Source organism: Biomphalaria glabrata, chromosome 5, assembly GCF_947242115.1.
Source record: "Biomphalaria glabrata chromosome 5, xgBioGlab47.1, whole genome shotgun sequence".
Classification (NCBI taxonomy): Eukaryota; Metazoa; Mollusca; class Gastropoda; family Planorbidae; genus Biomphalaria; species Biomphalaria glabrata.
The window spans coordinates 34653645-34674953 of record NC_074715.1 but is presented as its reverse complement, the minus strand read 5'-3'; the positions used below and the strand labels follow the sequence as shown (position 1 = coordinate 34674953).

The 21309-nt window shown below is 38.6% G+C and overlaps 1 protein-coding gene across 2 annotated transcripts in view; it reads left to right on the top strand.

Annotated features, from left to right (window-relative positions):
• The window catches only part of LOC106061134 (prostaglandin E2 receptor EP4 subtype-like), an 85640-nt gene that overhangs the window by 43296 nt on the left and 21035 nt on the right, over positions 1-21309 (top strand). The window contains exon 3 of one of the 2 annotated variants that reach the window (XM_013219209.2): positions 7615-7802. The exons of the other annotated variant lie outside the window; for it this stretch is intronic. The gene's annotated coding sequence lies outside the window, so the exon portion shown is untranslated. The remainder of the gene's footprint in view (positions 1-7614; positions 7803-21309) is intronic. 2 annotated transcript variants of the gene reach the window in all.

Here is a 21309-nt window from a genome sequence, read left to right as displayed (position 1 = left end):
CGATCTTCGCTTTGAAAAGACAATTACTCTCCAGGCAGTAGTAGGTTCAGCCTATTACAATATTTTCTGATTACGTCTAAGTTTTTTTTGTGTGCTATTCGTTTTTCTTTGATCTCGTCTATCCTCTTTGTCTCGTAGCCCGAAAACAGCCTCACCGAAAAGTCTGGTCTGATTTAGGAATGTTGGAAAGCAGTGATAGAATGTCAACGCAAATGATATCACTAACACCATTGAAATAATCCCGTCTTTATTGGAAAGCCGAAAGCCAAACTGTCTCGTCAACTGATTTGACAGTACATTGGCAAAGTTCCTTTCTGTTGATATTGTAAAAGTATCAGTTACAATCATTTGTTGTGGCTGTTGTTTATATCTGTATCTGCCCTTCAAGCTTTGAAAACTGTTTTACAGAAGCCTATAAGTATTGATTACGACTACATGGCGGTGATTGAAAACAAAAATGTTTTCTTAAATGAAGCATTACATTTTAATTTGGGCTTCTAAGTGACCTACGCTCATTTCGGCCATTATTTTAAATCCCTCGCTCAATTATTAACTCTTATTGCTCTGTTTCTCGCTTCGTTTGGCTTTTCAATATCCAGCTTTACGTAAGCGTGGGAGGACATCGTACATAACGTCACGTCTGCTCCCCGCTGCTTGTGTCGAACTGTAAACTGTCTTCCTTATATGAGACTACATCTGGCATCTATCATTCTGAGGGCACATTTTTTGTCTACAATGTAAGACCAATCAGCTTCACGCAACATTTAATGAAAGTCGTATCCATGCAACTGCCTCCACTCACAGACCTTTTAGATCTCACTAAAGTTGTCAGCAGTCCCGGGAGTCCAATGTTCACAGCGACTCATCTTCTATTCATGGCGCTGATCAGAAAGTTGTTCCGAAGATCTGGTGGGACGTGACTGATTGATAGGAGATCGTTAAAATACCGTCACATTTTTTTTCAAGAGTTGTAGTTCTTGCTTTGTCAAATAATGAAAAAATAAGAATGGGAGAACAGAAACAAAACAAAACCTGAGTTAGAAACAAATGACTTGTTGACTTGTCAACTAATGGAAAAAAATCTCTTCGGGCTTGAAGCAAATGTTCTATCTCGTGGTCAGCGCAACATATGAGCTAGAAGGATGTCACCAAGACTTTAATGTTCTATCTCGTGGTCAGCGCAACATATGAGCTAGAAGGATGTCAACAAGACTTTAATGTTCTATCTCGTGGTCAGCGCAACATATGAGCTAGAAGGATGTCAACAAGACTTTAAAGAGTGGGACTACAAGAAACAATGGTAAACATCTTTTCGCTCTATTTCTTTTGAAGGGAATTTACCATTGTTTGGAACTGTAGTACATCTATCTATCTATCTATCTATCTATCTATCTATCTATCTATCTATCTATCTATCTATCTATCTATCTATCTATTTATCTGTCTGTCAATCTATCTATTTATTTATCTATCCAGGGCCGGATTTAAGTATGTGGATGCCCGGGTAGGGTTCAGTGGATGCCCGGGTAGGGTTCAGTGGAGGCCCCTACAAGCTTTAATAAAGATTCACTTATAAATGAAAATACTTATATCTTAAAGCATGCTGTACTTTAAAAAAAAAGAATTAGAGTCCTTGTTAATGTTATTTCACTTTCCATTAAATAAATAATTAATATGCATATTCTAGTTTTTAAAAAGTGTCTATTTTTGAGTTTATGGACGGTAAGGCCCTTGGTAGACGCACTGTCGTAAATCCCAAGTTATATTTACTCATTCCGAACATGCGACAAGCGTATCACATTTTCGCTTGCCGAAAAAAAGGGGAAAAATGTTAGGAAAAAAGTTTCTGACACGTCGAAATTAGGATATATTATCATTTCTTTTGTGGAGGCCCCATTCTTGTAAAGGTTCCAGGATTGTAGCCCCGCTTGCCCTACCTTAAATCCGGCCCTTTATCTATCTATCTATTGTTTTTTTTTTGTGTGAAATCATTCTAAGGACAGCGCTCTAACAATACCAGCAAGAAAACTCAATAAACAATACATAATAAAGCTTGTCTTCCAGTGCGAAGGTTAACGAGGAGTGCAGTATTTCTCTTGGCTGCGCAGCCCCAGTTTGACCTACATATTTTGCCACACTATGGCAAGCATAACCATTGTCCGCCAGTGGTCGATTAAGATTTTCTTTTCGTCGTCTGCGTCTGTCTTCAGCAGCGGATTTTCCTTTTGTCTCAAATTGGTATCCTGCGGCCTTTGTGAGTGACCTCCAGCTGTCTCGTTCTGAAGCCTCAGGCAACCAGGCTCTCTCTACTATGTCAGGTAAGGCAAGTTGACGCCTAAGCTGGTCTTTAAAGCGGAAAAAAATACATAAATATGACAGTTAATACACACAACCACTACATCAAATGTAATACACACAACCATTAAATCAAATGTAATACACACAACCACTACATCAAATGTAATACACACAACCATTACATCAAATGTAATACACACAACCACTACATCAAATGTAATACACACAACCATTACATCAAATGTAATACACACAACCACTACATCAAATGTAATACACACAACCACTACATCAAATGTAATACACACAACCACTACATCAAATGTAATACACACAACCACTACATCAAATGTAATACACACAACCATTACATCAAATGACGATTTTCAAAACGGAATTAGAAATACAAATTATAAACCTTATGATGGCCTCATGACTATGTCGAAAATAAAACTGTCATGCGTACGGACATGTCGTCAGATTCTCAGACTTAAAAACGTTCTTCCTGAGGGGACCATTATACCGAGACGTCTACTGAGAAAAATGAATGGTGAAGAGACAGAAGTGATTACAAAAGAGAGTGTCGGACTAGAAACAAGAGACTCCTAGCTGGACATTTAGTAAGCTTTTAGGAAGGCCAGGAGGAACTTTACAAAATCTGATTTCAATATAATCTAAATTTTTCTAAGTCTGGAAACTATCCACAAGGATGATAACTCAAACTAAAGACAAATTGCATGGTTATATAAAGCTTAAGCTTATATTCATGATAAAAAACGTGGAAGTAGATAAACTGATTGACACGAACATTGGAAGCAATATTAGAAGGAAATAGGCACCCATTGACTTTTATCTATCACATGTGAGAGAGGAACATCAATCAACAGGAGGCTATCAGAAGCCTGAACTAATGAAGAACCGAATTGCTTTATCTATTGTGTTGGTGTTATATCCTTGGGTCAGAGTGATCCGAGACTGATGATGTTTAACAAAAAAATGGTAATTAAAAATAAATAAAAAGTTGCAGACGTTGAAAGTTTCATTTAAAACACCTAACGATTAAAACCGAAAATGAGAGAGACATATCCACTAAAACGTTTTGAAATAATAGAAGAGTTGACATGAATTGGTCAGCAAGTACAGGTGCACTTGTTTCTTTTTCCTGTTTCGGAAGTGAAAAGTATTACATTCTAATCTAAACGGTGTCTAAACCTTCAGTAGGACCATGGAAAATGGCGGCGGGCAGGGTTCTAGACCAGAACTATAGAGAAGACAGTCCTAAGCGCATACAAGGCAGCCATCTATTCATATAACGCTGTCAGAAGTATCTTAATGTATTTCCTATAATGTAATCTTAAGTAAGAGCTATGTTTGTACTTCAAACTGTGAGATATGATTACACTAAGAGAGACTTCAACACTAACGATGTTGGCAGTGCCCTCCTTACGTGCCAATACATCACTCGACGCTCTGAATAGACACATTTCTCTCAAGATAGTAGAGTTGTTTTCCCTTCTTGTTTATCGTCAGGTCTAAATAATGGTCTTAGTACAGTATAAGAAATATGACAATTAAGTGGCATACTCAGTTCATAGTTCATTAAAACCAGTGGTTGAGGCCGTAGAAACAATTCATATATTTCTTCACTACAATGTACTAATAGTTTCTAGACTATCGACACATTGTTAAACAGAAAACTAAACCTACAAGAATCCCATCTCCTCTGTCTTTGATTGGTCGTTCATTGACTCTTGGGATTTCTTGACGGTTTCAAAAACGTTTTGCGTTTCCAAATCGAAATTTTTAGATTAAAATTAAAATAAAACTATTAAAATAACGTGGTCCAAAATATCATTTTCTTTTAGCGAAGTGCCAAGAAATCGTTGTTGTTTGTTTCCTTATCAATTTCTGTATTGGTCCGATAGCCTTACAATGTGGGTTCTGGTTCAAATCACTATACTCAATATACTCTTACTTGACATAAATACTTTAGAAAACACGCAATTTCTTTACTGCTCTGTTTATATTGCTGACTAGACCCCTCAGTAACATATGAAGACAAACCCCCCAGTTTACCGAAATCACTCACTTCTTACCCCCCCCCCCCAGCCAAAGTTTGTTTCATTTTGGCCTCATCCAAGTTTGCTTTAGTCTGCCAACTAGTTGTTTTTTTGTGTTGTGGTTTCCATCCAATTGGCACTTTGGGAAAAAGTCCGTTTGTTCTTTGTATTTGTCCAGTCTCTCCCAGCTTCCAGGTTTTATTTCATGTCTGGGTCTATTTTGTTCCCATGCTGTTCGCTGATAATCTTCTGTGGCCATTCTAGACTGACCATAAGTCTTCAACACTTCGTGCCTTCTTTCTCTACTGACCATTTGGAAAATACTTGAGAGATTTATAGTCTGACATAAACAACATTTATTTGTGTTTCCTTTGGATTTATTAAAGCTCACTTAATTAGATATTGATTTAATATTTTAGACTTATTCCTAAAGTGAACAAGAGAATTTCTTTCGCTAGATGGACAGACCCTGTCCCCACGTTTATGTTAACTCCAGCTCATCTTTACAAGATGTTGAAATCATAGATCCGCTCTTGATCGATGGAGTGTCCCTCAGTTGACCTACTCCCCCCCCCGCATCCATATCAAGAAGAGGAACATACTTAGCCTTCACTATAAAGTATTCTCTTTGTCTTGTCAGCTGATACTGGTCACCAATGAGAAGATCAAAAGTTACGACGGTATGAGCTGTCTGTGCCAGACTGACTCCCCGTGGTAACTACCGGACTATATAGACATGGTAATGTCTGGTTAATAAAGATGTTTTGTTATCGGCGGGGCAGAGGTCGGCATGGCCCAATCATAAGTGACCGCCAGTATATATTTTCTGTGTCGGAATCGAGAAATACGAAATTATACTAGTAAGAAGTGGAGGCCGGGTCGCTGGTGCGAGGGCAAATATAGGTCACTGAATAGATTAGTACTAAAATAGTTAAAGACTCGTACTTGAAAAATGAATGTTTTCATTGGCAATACATCCAGTCCCATGTCCAGTCAGTCCCAGGCCCAGGTCCAGTCAGTTCCAGGCCCAGGTCCAATCAGTTCCAGGCCCAGGTCCAGTTAGTCCCAGGCCCAGGTCCAGTCAGTTCCAGGCCCAGGTCCAGTCAGTTCCAGGCCCAGGATGTTTAGGAAGATTTCTAGTATATAGAATAAACTTTGTGCACCATCAGTGGCGTCGCGTGGGGAGGGGGTGTAGAGGCTGTGAGGGATGAGCAATGCACTGGGTGACACTAATCAGATCAAAGGTCAGAAATAATCAACAATAAAATAACGAATCGGCGCCCATTTTACATTTGTGTTCAAATCAAAGAATGTAGGTAATTAGTTCTTTGTAGCATGTTATAGTTACATAAGTAAACCAGCGACATACTTTATTGGGCAATGTGCTTAGAGACGGGGGGGGGGGGGGAGGGGGGGACACAACCTCAGCGACGTCCCTGTGTACACGTTATATAATTAAGTACATTTTTAAACAAAACCATGGCAAAATTTTTTTTTTAATTCAAATAATGATAAATGTATGATTTTATGACTGAAAACCTCAAATGTTTGCAGAAAAAAAAGAAAAATAATAATAACAAGATTACAAAGACAGTTTGTGTGGAAACACAGACTCAAAATTGGCCCCCGAAGTGGTCCACCCAGGCAGGCTTCAATATTTTCAGAAAGAACATCCAAATGAAATTATATCAAAGACAAATGAGAGATAAGAATGGAGAAGGAAGGTTGACAGATCTTGTGTAGTGCCCCAACAGTACAGCAGATCAAAGGATGGGTACAAGTGAATGCAAAGTTAGATGTGAACCTGGCCTAACTAGTTCCCCTTTCAGACCTTGTGGTCTATAGGGCAGATGATGTAAAGTTCATCTGTTTTTGTGGCCTACGGTTAACGAGGGTGTCATGTAGCCAGCACAACGACCAACCGCCTTTACTTTTCCCCAACTAATATCAGGTACCCATTGGAGCTGGGTGGACTCAGAGGCGCCTAAGTATTCCGAAGTTGAAAATCCTAGTCTTCACCAGGATTCGAACCCAGGGCCCAAGCGCTTTGCCACTCAGCTACCGCGCCTCTCCTGGCCTAACTGAAGTCTTATAATTGATGTAATTGTTTCGAAAAGGCCCAATTACTTATTCGAATGCTCAACAAAAAAAAAAGTTAACGAAAATGAAGTTTACAAGATTACTTTTCGTTTTAATTTAGGTCTAACTTATAATGCATACTAATTAGCTTTTTCTCTTTAAAAAACTGCTTGCATAACTGATTTTAAAAATTAGATTTTTCGCTTTCAGAAAAAAAAAGTAGCCGTTGCATCAGAACTTTGAATGGTCTAAAATATTGTGATGTCGGATTTTCAATATCTTTTCTAGTTTACGAGATCTAAACGGGACGGACGGACAGACGGACAGACGGTCAGACGGACAGACGGACAGACATTTCGCACAAAACTAATAGCGTCTTTTCCCCTTTCGGGGGCCGCTAATAATCAATGTGTCATAAATTGTGACACACTTTCCTCGCCCCATTCATTGTCTGTTGTTTTTAGCTACCTTCCACTGGATGTCACGCCCTGTTGCACATGGCCGGAGTGTACTGTTGGGAAACTTAAGAAGGCACTTGCTATCCAATAGCAAAGATTATCTGGCTGACAAAGATTATCTGGCTGACAAAGATTATCTGGCTGACAAAGATTATCTGGCTGACAGCTGCAGTAACAAACTACACGGTGATAGATTTTGCAAGTGAGAAAACGGAAGGGGGGGGGATAGACTCAAAGTAATGAAATCGATCTGTTGACAAAAAGAGATGATATGTCCCTCCTCTTCCAGGGTGTCAATCTATTGCATACAAACACAAATACAAACACAAACCCAAACGCAGCTTGACTGCAGTAAATCACTGCTAAACGATCCCCAGTGTCCTCTTCGCGAGAGGAAACAGACCTGGGCCATTCAATTGTTCATGTGTGCGTCTGGTTTGTGTGTCATAGGATACAGGCCTCTCCAATTTAAAATCTAGCCTGAGCCAATGTTTTAATATTTTCAACTGGTCATTTATTTCCGACTTGCCCACTTCCCTCCCTTGACGACCTCTGCTTCAAGTTCGTCTGGATCCCAGACTCTTCTTTTCTCCGTATTGCAGACGAAACTGAAAGCTTATTGACTGTACGAGGGCCAACGTAAAATAGCCTCTCCATGAGAGTTAGCGGTTACTGCCTCCTTTCCTCACTCTCTCTCTCTTGTTTGTCTCCCATTACAGAGAGTGAGTTGCGTATCTGAACTGTAGGTGAGCACTTGGTTATCGACCCTTGTTAGCGGTTACAACCACGTCAAAGCAATCATCTAAGTTGATGTTTTTCTCTTGAAGTTGTTCATTGCTCTTCGCGTAGTCCTTCTGGTCGGATCTTAATTAACACAATATCTGGACATTTCATGAGTTCAATACAGGTAAGTAAACATTGTCAGGTGTTAGAAAGCATTCGAGAATTACATCTAGAAACATTTTGATGATTTTTAAAAATGCCTTTAACACTAAATAAATTTAAAAACTTTTTTGAAACATTTAAACAAAAGAAATAAAAGGCAATTTTTTTTCATATATGAACCAGTTCAGTTTCTAACATTGAATGAGTCAAGATAAGTAGCTTATGAGATGTAAATATAAATAAACTCTTTTATTTAGACAATAATATATAACTTATTTAGACAACAATATTATAACTTATTTAGACAACAATATATAACTTATTTAGACCACAATATATAACTTATTTAGACAACAATATATAACTTATTTAGACAACAATATATAACTTATTTAGACCACAATATATAACTTATTTAGACAACAATATATAACTTATTTAGACAACAATATATAACTTATTTAGACCACAATATATAACTTATTTAGACAACAATATATAACTTATTTAGACAACAATATATAACTTATTTAGACAACAATATATAACTTATTTAGACAACAATATATAACTTATTTAGACAACAATATATAACTTATAAGAGTCACAAACTCCTCAAACTTTATTTCGTGCCTTTTCGTTGATTGTTGCCTATCACTCAACTCATTCAACAACAAGGTTTCTAACAGAAATATAAACTAAATACTGCAAACACTTTCTTCATGCAATTAATCCAGTCGTTGTTCTATTTTGTAAAGCATTCTCTCGAATTATGTCAGCTTTTTATTTTCTTATGTGCGCAGTTACACGCACGTAAAATCTATCTATCTATCTATCTATCTATCTATCTATCTATCTATCTATCTATCTATCTATCTATCTATCTATCTGTCTGTCTGTCTGTCTGTCTGTCTGTCTGTCTGTCTGTCTGTCTATCTATCTATCTATCTATCTAACTATCTATCTATCTATCTTTAGAGAGACAGAGAGAGAGAGAGAGAGAGAGAAAGAGAGAGAAAGGCTAGAAAGAAAGAAAGAGATGGTGAGATAAATGTGGAGAGAGGGAGAGAAATAGCGAGAGGACTGAAAACACATGCACCGGAAGCTCAAAATTGGAACCAGTGAAATCTGCCCATGTGGAGTATCACCAGAGAATGCAGACCACGTCCTCCAAAACTGCTCTCTTTACTAAGAGGCCCGTATAAGACATTGGCCTCAAATCACCCCAATAGAAAGGAAACTATATTATGGAGAGCTCCCTGATTTGGAAACCACTGCGCAGTTCATCTCATGTATTGGTCTAGTCATCTAAACACTCCAACATAACAATGAGAACGAAGAAGAAGAAGAAGGACTGGAAATTTATGAGTTCCAATTTCTTGTGAGATCAGCACAGAGTTGATGTTCTGTGCGCAGAGAACATTAAAGACGAATAAAATAGTCATCTTGTTCTAACAAGACTGAAACGCGAAGTCTATTTCCAATTTTGTGCATTGACAATTTATTTTATCTAGTCATTAAATGTTCATTATTTGGGTCTATTTGATTTCTAAAGTTGTTGTTTTTTCCCATTAAATGACATCTTTCCTAATTGAACATAAAAATGCTACTGCCAATATTGATGGTAACTTAATCATTCATTACCTTAATAAAAGTATTGTATAATATGTATACCACTTAGATCTCACCTCAGTATAACCTGTTTATATCTTCTCTCTTTCACCTTGTAATCACCAGTTAAGAACGGTTTTTTGACAGTATCGCAACCTTTGGACCGCTATTCGCGAAAAACCGCAAGCTTTCTATCAGACCTTCTTCCGTAGTGCTATTAGAGCATGGAATGGGTTGCCTTAGCCAGCCAGGAAAACCAGTAACTTGGCATAATTTAGATCATTGGTTATGACTGAATGCATGACGCGTAGGACGTAATCATCTTCTTTTTTGAAGTAACGTCTGTATTATATAAGATAAGAAGATAAGACCTTTGTATTTTATTTTCGGTATTTCCATATAGGGCCGCTTTCTATATAGATCTATAATGCATAAAAGAACAACACACATATTCCGTAATTTTTAAGCAATTTTTTCCCTAGGTCTACTTATTTTAATAGGTATTTTGTCATTTTGACTTCTTTTTCAAAATAAACTAAAAAACACTGCATATTATTTTTAAATTGTAGAAAAAAACTAGATCTTATGCAAATAAATAAACTTTTTTGTCAATAACTCTTTGAAGCGTTTGGGTGTAGGCTACCAGACAAAAGCGTTCTATGTAAATTTTGCAGAAAGGTTTGTTTTACCTCTTAATGGTTGCTTACTGAGAAATGGTTTAGTTCGCTTCACACAGATTTATAGCCATTGGCCGCATGTGGTCGATTTAGATTTTCTGCGCAGCGGATTTTCTTTTGGTCTGAAATGTGTATCCCGCGCCTTTGTGAGTGACCTCCAGCTGTCTCGTTCTGAGGCCGCATGCAACTAGGTGCTCTCTTCTATGTCAGCTAAGGCAAGTTGGCGCCTAAGCTGGTCTTTGAAGCGTTTCCGTGGGGCGACTCTGTTATGTCGACCACCTTTGAGCTCACCAAAAAAAGACCGCCTTTGGCATACGTTCATTGGGGCTAAGTAAGTTTTATTGGGTGACTTCTGGAACATGACTTCTGTTTTCCCGAGGTTTATAGATAAACCGAAAGAGGCGGCAGCGTATGCAAATTCGTCAAATTTAGAATGTATAAAGAGAAAGATTACTTGTTCTCCCCACCCCACCCCCCCCTCTTTTTTTTCTGAGCCGTGTTCTCTGTCGAAGCAGGACGTTTTGGCGCCGCCGTTTTGGCGCGAATGTCGTTTTGGCGCGAGCCATTTTGGCGACGGGACGTTTTGGCGCTAAATACATTATGTACGTTTATTGTATTATTTCTTTTAAAAGAATTATTCATATCTATGTTTTGCATGAGTGTTGTGTGTTAAGACATATTTTTCACGTTCTAAATGTAAATGTGTGTTTGTTTTCACATCATTTTCTTTAATAAACATTTTGGCTTGTGTATGTGTGTTTATTAAGAGGCACACTGTTATTGTCAAAAAAGTTTTTTAAGATATTACTTTAAAATTAAAAACAAAAATCAAAAACAAAATGAAACGATGATAGACTAAAAATTGATGCAATTATTTGTTTACATTAACATTGGTTTATTTAATGACTGTATTGTCACCCAAATCACCCCTACCCAATTTCTCAAAATATATCTTTTCAAAGTATCTTAGTGTCGTGAATTTGTTTCTATCTATTGTCGTCCATAGTGTTTGTTTACATTCTGTGTCTTGATCTTTACTATGTGTGGAGTTATTGTCGTCATTCAGCGTAATAGAGCTTTAGATGTTAAAGTGGTTTTTGTTATATTAAAGTGTGACACTTAGCTAGTTCGTATATTACACTATTGTCAAATAAAAAAAAAATCTTTTGGATAGAAATCCAAAAATGTCATCCAGTGCGATTAGCAGAACTCACATATAGCATGTCATTACCATTCAGGAATCTGACTTATTATAGGCCTATATTCATGAAATAAGCAAAACCTTGTAATTAAAAAAAAACCAATTCGCTGAACGGTGTTAGAATTCATACTATACATACAATATTATGGTAGAGTGAAATAAACATTGTTATAAAAGCTACGTGCTTATTAAATAATCGTCAAATGATATCTCGCGCCAAAACGTCCCGTCGCCAAAACGGCTCGCGCCAAAACGTCCCGTCGCCAAAACGGCTCGCGCCAAAACGTCCCGTCGCCAAAACGGCGGCGCCAAAACGTCACGTACCGGTTCTCTGTCGAGGTGAAAGTTACGTGAGATAACTCTAGTCCGACTTGTAGAAATAAAAGAGTTGTCTTTCCATGACTCTATCGTGGTGAAACGCATGGTTGGGCCATGAAGAGAATTATATATATATATCTGTGACACTTAGTATTTACTTAAACTCATAGAACATTCAAAAAGTGTATAAATGCGTTTCAGTTGAATGTATAGAGTACGAATGAGACTGACGTTTTTTTTTTTATAATTCAGAGCAGATAATCTTTTTTTCAAATAGTTTTAGATTCACGTTTCGAAGCTATCGTTTTGATTACACAGATTTCCCTTTAGTATTTTTTCCTTAAATAAAGTTATTTGATATCACTGTAAAATATTTGATGTTATTATCTATATCTCAAACTTGTAGACTTCTGTTCTGTTTGTGGACAATGTTCAAAGTCGATGAGAGACTAGAAAAATCAATAGGAAATGGCTCCAGGCTTTTCTTTTTCAATGTTGTTGTGTGGGAGGTCAGAGGTCATTTTTTTTTAATGGCATAGATCAAATGTTTTATGTTTTTAGCTGTGTTTATTTTGTTCTCTGTGTGATATGACCTGTTGATCTATTACAGGACTGCGTGCTAGAAGTGATATGACCTGTTGATCTATTACAGGCCTGCGTGCTAGAAGTGATATGACCTGTTGATCTATTACAGGCCTGCGTGCTAGAAGTGATATGACCTGTTGATCTATTACAGGCCTGCGTGCTAGAAGTGATATGACCTGTTGATCTATTACAGGCCTGCGTGCTAGAAGTGATATGACCTGTTGATCTATTACAGGCCTGCGTGCTAGAAGTGATATGACCTGTTGATCTATTACAGGCCTGCGTGCTAGAAGTGATATGACCTGTTGATCTATTACAGGCCTGCGTGCTAGAAGTGATATGACCTGTTGATCAATTACAGGCCTGCGTGCTAGAAGTGATATGACCTGTTGATCTATTACAGGCCTGCGTGCTAGAAGTGATATGACCTGTTGATCTATTACAGGCCTGCGTGCTAGAAGTGATATTTTGTTGAAACGGAAAATAGGAACAACTATCCGTACTATGGTGCATTTGGTTTTAATCAATATTTCCTTTTTTTTTTAACCAAGAAAAGAGCCTTAACCCTGGGTTCAAGAGGCACGCGCTTGACATCTCGTCTTTTAACGAGTCAGGAAACGTTTGTTTGAATTAGTCTAAGCATTATTTGATTTACTCCTGAAAGTGTGTCTGCAGAAACTACAGTCTCTGATAGTCCTAGACTTATGGGCTGTTCAAATATATATTTGTATATCTCTGTAAATATTAGGGCGCATAATGATGGGCAAGTCTGGTGTGTGTGTGTGTTTAGCTATAGAAGACGGGGCAGTCAATGTCTGAACTAAAGGTCATGAACTGTACAGAGGGCGATTGCTATAAACAAGAACGTGGTCTAATTAAGTTGGAGTATTAGGGAAATGCCAGAACTTAGATTTCAGAATAATTAACACGTATCAAGCTATCAATCAAATCTCTTGAATGACTAGTAGAGGATTTTATTTCTTTATGATTCACGGAAGCAGTTTACATTTTAGATACTTCTAAGTAATTTTTTTAAAACTTTCAGGTTTTTACAAGTGAGTGAGTGAGAAATTGGTCGGTATCAAAAGGGCAGCAAATGGCTTTAAACCTTCACCGCACTGCCACTTATTGAGAGTAAAGTAATGAAAAAGTACAGAGCGTAATATAGCGGAAATGTTACAAAGTTTTATTGCCTTTCGTGACAACCAACGTCTCCAGGGGAGATATGTTCCTAATTTATTATTTTTTTTTTGCACTGTACAAATACCAAATGAGTTTTTCTAAATGATGAACAATACAAAAAAAATGTGATTTTACAATAAAAAGAAAGGTCTCCTTATTTCATGAACAATTGTATTGCTCAGTTGTTTTTTTTTTAAGTTTTTGTTTTAAATACTGTTTTATCCAAAGTGTAGACCTACAAATATGAGTAATTGTCCGGGTGGAACTTTTTTTCTCTCCTTTTTCCAGGACTATTTATGCCGGCGTAGGATGGGATTGAATGGCTGTAGTAATTAATGAATGTTTATCTTGCGTACAATCGGAGCGTATTGATCTAGTGGAATAACAATAGGGGCTTTATGACCTGTGTCACATGACCGAGAGAACAGTGCTACAACGAAATAGTTTTAAGCTGGATTGACGAAAAGCTTTTTTTTTAAAGTCCTTTCTTGAACAATTTGAGAATTTATTTTTTGAAGTACGAGGGGAGAATAGTGGGTAGTTTGGAACCTTTTTAGTTGTCGTGGCACGAATGGAAATTAGTTTTTTGTTTCGTAAATATGGGAAGTTTTGACTTAAAGACAATAGCGCGACTAGTAGAAAGAAGACTACGTTTTGAGAAAGAGTAGAGAAATGTAAACCGATGCAAAGAGACTCCTTTAGACCACTTTAGAGAGAGGAGTCTTTCGTGAACGTAGAGATTTATCTTGACGATATTCGACGGTTTATTATAAAACTTCTTGTTCGATGGAGGCGCGGTGGCTGAACGGTAAAGCGCTTGGCTTCTGAACCGGTGACCGGGGTTCGAATCCGCGCCTCTGAGTCCACCCAGATCTAATGGGTACCTGACATTAGTTGGGGAAAAGTGAAGGCGGTTGGTCGTTGTGCTGGCCACATGACACCCTCGTTAACCGTTGGCCATAGAACCAGATGACCTTTACATCATCTGCCCTATAGACTACTAGGTCTGAAAGGGTAACTTTTGTTTCCTTTTTCGATATTCACTATCAGCGTCCACTAACTTATCTTATGGCCTTTCGCCTTAAGATTGGATTTCGTTATTTCAGTGTTACCTCTGTTTGGTTTATCTGCATTAGACACAGCGCGGAAGCGCCTAACAAGTCCATGTCAAGTCAAACCTCAAGGGAGGCTAGGAGTTAACGAAAGAGTTGAGTTAGTTGTTTGATTGAAACTATGTATTCATAAAGAATTAAACATAAAGGGTCTAGGTGGCTGAGTGTTAAACTTCCTGACGGAGGGGTCTCGGGTTGGAATTCCGGTGAAGACTGGGATTTTGAATTTTGAGATTTTTAGGGTGCCCCTGAGTCCACCCAACTCTAATGGATAATTGACATTAGTTGAATAGAAATAAATTTGCAGCCAATGTGAAAAAAAAAACAACAACTTCAAACTAATTAGACTAAAGCGCTATTGACAAAATGCCAAACTGCTTCACAATACAATCCAAAGAAAAGCGTACATTGAGGTTAATTGATGTCAGATTGTTGGGTGCAGACACATTCAGACATAAAGCAGGATACATTTTCTGTCTTGGCGTTACTCTGGACAGTTTTATTTATTTATTTTGTTTTTTTATTTTTGATTGGTGCCCAACGCATTTCCTTCTGGAAGCCAAAAAATTTCGAGCCTGCATGCTACGGACCACGTGACCGGAAATGTTCATGGTGTCCAATGTAAATGAGCCTCTGCAGTTTAAATATGCAGTGGGGCAGGAATTTTGAGAGGCAGGATATGGCCGTTATTCGGACATCACAGTTTAAAATGATTAAAAATCTTGGTATTAATTTTGTTACAGGAGCCAATGTAAACCACTACAAAATTTGAACAAGAAGATTACACGAGTACAGTCCTAGAAGCGTTGTTTGACATAAGTAATGTTCCAAAACCCCCATTGTTCTGCCGACCTTATGGTGCCGCCTTGAAAACAAAATGAAATATCACGTACTTGTGTTCTACTTACATGCACCTCGAATGTTACATTATTATATTGGCCAGTGCTGTCACCGTCTTCCTTAGACTTCATTTGACCAGTTGTTGTTGTTTTGTTTTACTTGGAGGAATAGTGCTCTCTGTAAATAACAGAAGTATGACTTCCTGCTGGTCAGAGTTCAGGAAAATGCTTCAATATTAGTCCATAACACTATTTCGTACTTAAACTTTATTCGACCTGCGCTATTTTTATGAGAAAAAAAATGCGTTGCAGGAGTCAGGAAAATTAATTACTAAATCTCAGAATTAAGAAAAAAGCTCGACGACGAGGCTCATCCCCGACCCCCGCTTGCTGGCTAAAGGTGTCGATTTAGTGCTGGGAGTGTTTTTATTTTATTACCTACGAAGCACTACTCCCCCCCCCCCCAAAAAAAAAAGAACTATTTTTATTGAATGCTTACCAAAGATAATTCTTTTTTTTTTTCTGCATACATGTCGATGTGAAGCATACTGGAAAGTTTTAAGCAAGGAAAAACAGGAACATCGTGTTATAATTATAGTTGATATCGTGTTATAATTATAGTTGATATCGTGTTATAATTATAGTTGATATCGTGTTATAATTATAAATCCTCAAGTTTTTTTTCTTTTCATTACATTTCTCAATTTTTTTTTTAGGTGGGTAAAAGAAACAGCGGTCTAATGACTTTATGTTAAAAAGATTAATGACTGTATCACCATGTAATAGATCTATTTGGAACATAAGATTTTTTTTTAAAAGACCACGTGATTTCAAACCTTTCAAAAATCGAAAACGTTTGCTGCGCATTGCATCCGTCGAAATCGATGACCACCAGGTGTTAGTGACTAGCGGATATGTGACATGTCTATTTATAAATGTCGCAATTAGAGAAATACTAAAAGTGTATAACTTTATATGCACCTTTTCAAATCTACCTTGCCTCCACCTCACACACACACACACTTTTTTTTTGGAATGTAGTTGGTATTGATACTCCTCAAGCTTATCTCACACATACACACACACACAGAATGTAGTTGGTACTGATACTCTTCAAGCTTATCTCACACGGTTCCCGGTCACTTCATCCCCGGTCACTTCATCCCCGGTCACTTCATCCCCGGTCACTTCATCCCCGGTCACTTCATCCCCTGGTCATTTCATCCCCTGGTCACTTCATCCCCCGGTCACTTCATCCCCAATTAAATATTTTATATATAAATATGATTATTTAGAATGCTTTCTTTTTGACATTTTAAGACATATTACTAATGGGTTTATGGTGTTTCCTCTTCCACTTTGTATTCTTAATGAGAAATCTAATATTATATGGTAAATCTGGATGTGTACTTATCTATAGCGTAATGATCAAAGGCCAAGGTGTAGTGCAAGTAGAGGGAATCTTTTGAGAGATAGAAGTGCGATTAGAATAATTATGACCGTGCCGCTGATAACTTATCAATAAAGGCCAAGGTGTGGTGCAAGTAGAGGGAATCTTTTGAGAGATAGAAGTGCGATTAGAATAATTATGACCGTGCCGCTGATAACTTATCAATAAAGGCCAAGGTGTGGTGCAAGTAGAGGGAATCTTTTGAGAGATAGAAGTGCGATTAGAATAATTATGACCGTGCCGCTGATAACTTATCAATAAAGGCCAAGGTGTGGTGCAAGTAGAGGGAATCTTTTGAGAGATAGAAGTGCGATTAGAATAATTATGACCGTGCCGCTGATAACTTATCAATAAAGGCCAAGGTGTGGTGCAAGTAGAGGGAATCTTTTGAGAGATAGAAGTGCGATTAGAATAATTATGACCGTGCCGCTGATAACTTATCAATAAAGGCCAAGGTGTGGTGCAAGTAGAGGGAATCTTTTGAGAGATAGAAGTGCGATTAGAATAATTATGACCGTGCCGCTGATAACTTATCAATAAAGGCCAAGGTGTGGTGCAAGTAGAGGGAATCTTTTGAGAGATAGAAGTGCGATTAGAATAATTATGACCGTGCCGCTGATAACTTATCAATAAAGGCCAAGGTGTGGTGCAAGTAGAGGGAATCTTTTGAGAGATAGAAGTGCGATTAGAATAATTATGACCGTGCCGCTGGTAACTTATCATCAAAGGCCAAGGTGTGGTGAAAGTACGATGATGTTTCACTTTATTTTATTTTTCAATCGCTCTTTCTTGAAAATGGGCGAGTCATTTTTAGCCTTGAAAAAGTTGAAAAGTTTTTTTTTTCTAATAAAGGCGGACTTCCTTTTAAACATTAAAGTCACAAATTGTGTTATAGGACTTTATTTCTATCGATATTTCATTTCTACATGTATATGAATGTATTTTGATTATTGATATTCAATTTAGCTATCGAAACTGGTGGGCCTATAGTTATGTGAACATAAATACCCGTCATGATGAGATTCCTATATCCTTAAAATTAATCTTACTGATAGATCAATACAAAAACACTTTTTTTTTACATTACCTCTTTATTTTTACATGCTAAATTTTTATACTTTTTAATGGCATTTAATTTTAATTTTATTCTAATCTAAAGTGTTACTATTTTGTCATTTAAATAAAAAAGGAATACATTAAATATTGCTCATTTAATACTTTTTTGTTAGATAAAATGATCAGATGATGAAAATATCAGGGGATGAAATGACCGGGGGATGAACTGACCAGGGGATGAAATGACCGGGGGATGAAGTGACCGGGGGATGAAGTGACCAGGGGATGAAATGACCAGGGGATGAAATGACCGGGGATGAAGTGACCGAGGATGAAGTGACCGGGGATGAAATGACCGGGGATGAAGTGACCGGGGATGAAGTGACCGGGGATGAAGTGACCGGTCACCTCTCACACATACACACACACACAGAATGTAGTTGGTACTGATACTCCTCAAGCTTATCTCACATTTACACACATACACACACACACAGAATGTAGTTGGTACTGATACTCCTCAAGCTTATCTTCTCTCACACACACACACAGAATGTAGTTGGTACTGATACTCCTCAAGCTTATCTCACACATACACACACACAAAGAATGTAGTTGGTACTGATACTCTTCAAGCTTATCACACACACACACACAGAATGTTGTTGGTACTGATACTCCTCAAGCTTATCTCACACACACACACAGAATGTAGTTGGTACTGATACTCCTCAAGCTTATCTCACACACACACACAGAATGTAGTTGGTACTGATACTCCTCAAGCTTATCTCACACATACACACACAGAATGTAGTTGGTACTGATACTTCTCAAGCTTATCTTCTCACACACACACACAGAATGTAGTTGGTACTGATACTTCTCAAGCTTATCTTCTCACACACACACACAGAATGTAGTTGGTACTGATACTCCTCAAGCTTATCTTCTCACACACACACAGAATGTAGTTAGTACTGATACTCCTCAAGCTTATCTCCACAACCAGAAAACGTATAAAAGGTCAGAAGAGACGTAAATGTCTGACATCAAGTTCTACGTTTCTGTGGAGTTCTTATTGCTCCAAACTCTTACTCAGTTTATGGACATGTTGGTCTTAAAAAGGACATTTATTCGAATAAGAGTGTAGCGTAAATTTACTCAAAATGTAACTCGTTTAGTGGGGGGGGGAATACTTAATTGAGTGAATCTATAAATAATGAAATGTACCAGTAACCACGAGATCTAGATGACTAGATCTACCCTTGGAGTATAAGCTTATAATTTACCACCTTTATGAGAAAGTCAAGGCTTGCATTTCCAACCACCCTATCTATTTAAAAGTGTTTCTGCGGTAGATTGTACTGCCCAGACATTCACTAAATTTCTATTTCTCCATTAATTTATTCCTCATTTAGACCAGGGTCAAAACAGAACGAATCTTGACGTTTTGGCGCGGGACGAATTGGCGCTGGAAGTTTTGACACTAAATGTCTTTGTCACATTATATATGCTTATTTCATTATGTGTTTGAAAAGAATAATATATATACTATAGTTTATACATGTAGCCATTTGAGTTCAAACGTATTTTTTCTGTAAAGAACAATAGTTAGTAGTATTCATTATTAGATTTGGGATTTAAGTTTGTTGTGTGATTACTGTTATGTCACTAACATTATAATTTGTTGTAAGTTTTAATATGCTAGGACAAATCTTTACAAATCCTTCTTCTTTCCTAGTGCTATTAGAGCATGGAATGGGTTGCCTTAGCCAGCCAGGAAAACCAGTGACTTGGCAGAATTTAAGTCATTGGTTAACATGCATGACTAGATGCATGACGCGTAGGATGTAATCATCTTCTTTTTTAAAGTAACGTCTGCATTATATAAGATAAGATAATATTGTCCAAAACAAAATGAAACAATGATAGAAAAAATCGATTCAATTGTTAGTGCACACAAAAAAAATTTATGATAGTTATAGAATCTCCACCAAAAAAAAAAAAAGAGAAAACTGATATCTTGTGCCTTGTGAACACCTCGCCTATAATTTATGGGAGTGGGGGGGGGGAAGCATTTCAATATCGTAGTCTCAGGTAGCGATCTGACCTTTCATAGTTTGTTTGACATGTTTCGGATGTTCCCTCAGAATTGATGATGATTACATCCTAGCCCAAACCTCTCAAGGGACGGGAAGGGATTGCAGCGGCGAGCAGGGTTCGAAGCCAGGGCTATCGAGACGACACGAGCACATACCACGTGACCAGGCAGCCCACATACCACACTACCAGGCAGCCCACATAGCACACTACTGGCAGCCCACATACCACACGACCAGGCAGCCCACATACCACACGACCAGGCAGCCCACATACCACACGACCAGGCAGCCCACATACCACACGACCAGGCAGCCCACATACCACACGACCAGGCAGCCCACATACCACACGACCAGGCAGCCCACATACCACACGACCAGGCAGCCCACATACCACACGACCAGGCAGCCCACATACCACACTACCAGGCAGCCCACATACCACACGACCAGGCAGCCCACATACCACACGACCAGGCAGCCCACATACCACACGACCAGGCAGCCCACATACCACACGACCAGGCAGCCCACATACCACACGACCAGGCAGCCTACATACCACACGACCAGGCAGCCCACATACCACACGACCAGGCAGCCCACATACCATACTACTGGCAGCCCACATACCACACGACCAGGCAGCCCACATACCACACGACCAGGCAGCCCACATACCATACTACTGGCAGCCCACATACCACACGACCAGGCAGCCCACATACCACACGACCAGGCAGCCCACATACCATACTACTGGCAGCCCACATACCACACGACCAGGCAGCCCACATACCACACGACCAGGCAGCCCACATACCACACGACCAGGCAGCCCACATACCATACTACTGGCAGCCCACATACCACACGACCAGGCAGCCCACATACCACACGACCAGGCAGCCCACATACCACACGACCAGGCAGCCCACATACCATACTACTGGCAGCCCACATACCACACGACCAGGCAGCCCACATACCACACGACCAGGCAGCCCACATACCATACTACTGGCAGCCCACATACCACACGACCAGGCAGCCCACATACCACACGACCAGGCAGCCCACAGAATCAGAATCTTTACGGCGCTTCTGAATCCACCCAGCTCTAATGAGTATCTCACATTAATTGGGGAAAAGTAAAGGTGGTTGATCGTTGTGCTGGCCACATGATACCCTCGTTAACCGTGGGCCACATAAACAGATGACCTAGTCATCATCTGCCCTATAGACCGCATGATCTAAAAGGGAAACTTTACTTTTTTTTTTTTACTTTAACATGGCCTGAAGTACTAAGCCATGTATATCGAGATCGAGAAACCTAACCGTTTAAAACACATTAGGACAGGAAGCTAGGTACATCTACCTATTTCATATTTTA